This window comes from Orycteropus afer, unplaced genomic scaffold, assembly GCF_000298275.1.
Source record: "Orycteropus afer afer isolate SDZICR_OR568_19922 unplaced genomic scaffold, OryAfe1.0 scaffold00680, whole genome shotgun sequence".
NCBI lineage: Eukaryota > Metazoa > Chordata > Mammalia > Tubulidentata > Orycteropodidae > Orycteropus > Orycteropus afer.
The window spans coordinates 627,605-629,861 of record NW_006922267.1 but is presented as its reverse complement, the minus strand read 5'-3'; the positions used below and the strand labels follow the sequence as shown (position 1 = coordinate 629,861).

General features: G+C 42.2%; 1 protein-coding gene across 1 annotated transcript in view; it reads left to right on the top strand.

Moving 5' to 3' along the window:
• Nucleotides 1-2,257, top strand: part of ARHGEF9 (Cdc42 guanine nucleotide exchange factor 9) — a 310,381-nt gene that overhangs the window by 232,022 nt on the left and 76,102 nt on the right. The gene's annotated exons all lie outside the window — the stretch shown is intronic.

The following is a 2,257-nucleotide window of genomic DNA, read 5'->3' as shown; positions in this document are numbered from 1 at the left end:
ACTCTGTCTTGGGCCAGTCTTTGCTGCCACCATTTCTCTGCTCCTGCTTCTCACCACCTCTTGTTGTCTCAGCAAAGTGTTCATTTCTCTCTGTCTCCAGGGTTGAGGAGGTTCGGTACAGGGATCTCAGGTTCAAAGGGTGTGCTACACTCCTAGCTCTTCTTTCTTGATGTTAGTGAGGTCCCCCAATCCACCTCTGTAATGGCTCATTTTAAGCCTAGTGGGATGGCAAAACTGACCAATCCCATGGTAGGGTTCCATACACTTTATTTGCATGGTCTCACCAACATAGAGGTGCCATATACCTTATTTACATTATTAGCAAGCTATCCAGTTCCCTTGGTGGGGCACAAGTACCTTACCTTTGCATAATCTCACCCTATCATCTGGTGAGAGTCTCAAAGACCATAACTAGAAGAGAGAGCCATATTAAGCAATTAATTACACCACATCCACATACTTTTTTCATTGCTCATATACCTCTATTCCTGTTGGTGGTGTCACCCCACCCTGACACATCTCCTAAGTCTCTCCAAGTCTGCACATTCAAAGCCGTGATCATCATCCTTGACAAAGCCATAAATCAAATTCTCTTTTCATCATCTACTTTTAATAACAATCCATAGCAGCTTTCCTTTCCATTACATGGAAAGCCATGACTTCTCTGAACTCAGAAATCCTCCAGTGACTGAAGTCACTAAAGCCTTCTCTTCCCATAAGCTCACCTACAGAGGATATACACAGCCTAATGAGTAAATCAAGATTTACCTGTGCAACACTACTGCCCTGTTAAAATTCCTGAGGTTGTAATTTAGTAGAAGAGTTGTGAATTACAAGGCCTGTGTATTGAATATGCTATGTAGTGTTTGTCTTTTGTGCCTACCAAGAGAACCAGGAGTAATGACATTTGACATTTATCTCTTCGTCCCAAGTTGTTCAAAGAACCCAGTTAGGAGAGGCTGAACATGCCACTAGGGAGGGAGCAGCAATCTTAAGCCACGTGATGACAGTGAAGGGATGGAGTCAGCTCCCCATTCCACTGGCCTCAAATCAGTTATCATTTTCTGTGATTAAGAGGTAATATCTTTGTAACATTTCAAGCAGTTTGGCTCATTCCAAGAGGACTTGGCATCATCCTTACAAACAGCTACTCACCCAAAGTAAGCTACATGATGTAGGTCTAGAATATTTTTTCTTTCCTTTATTCTACTATCTCCATTCCTCCTTAATGGAGATGGCTGGAAAGGACCACGATTCTTATCAGCTGGCATATTTTTGAGTCTTATTTGCAGTTTAACGTCCTCATCCTGAGTGGAACAGTGGTGATTCTTTGAGAGGCAGAGAAAGGAATATATAAAGATACCTTCTTACTCTAAGAGCACTGGCCCAACAAATATTGTAGGAGACTACTATGGAAAAGGGTTTAACTATATATATATATTCTTTGATGGTTACTTGCGATGAGTGGAAAAGGAAAAATAAAAGTTAAAAATTAAAGATGGTTGCCAGGGAGATAGGGGGAAGGGGAAGAATGAATAAGTAAAGCACAGGGCATTTTTTAGGGCAGTGAAACTCTTTGTATGATACTGTATGGTGGGCACATGACATTGGCATTTGTCAAGACTCATAGGACTGTACAACACAGAGAGTGAACCCTAATGTAAACTATGAACTTGAGTATCAATTTTGGTTTATCTTATAACAAGTGGACCACATGGATGCAAGATGTTAACAATAGGAGAACCCGTGTGCAGGGGGCAAAAGGAGCACATGGGAACTCATTGTACTCTCTGCACTATTTTTCTGTAAACCTAACACTATTAAAAAAAAAAAAAAAGAACACTGGCCCAGACTTACTAGGAAATCATGGACTCTCCTTCCCTTGTGTCTGCTTTCCTTTGGCTAGTTGCCTGATCGGAGGCAGAGAGCTGTGCCAAATGACCTCCAGCAAGCACATCAGCTCTAAGGCATAGAAATGTGACTGGTTAGTGGGCCATTTTTTCTCCCCCAACCCCAGCAGAGTTCTTTGTAAGAGGAGGTTCCCAACAATAGCTGTCTTCATATTCCATGGAACATCTTCCCCCTTCCCAATGCTTAGAAGACCTTCTGATTCCTGCATTCCTAGGGGACCAAAATTAGCTTGAAATTCCTTGGCATACCCAGGCAACTTCATGAACATCAAAATGGAAAGCACTGAGCAATGATTGAAAGACTCAGCATCTTGTTTGAGGAGAGTGTGTGGCAGCATGTGGGGGGG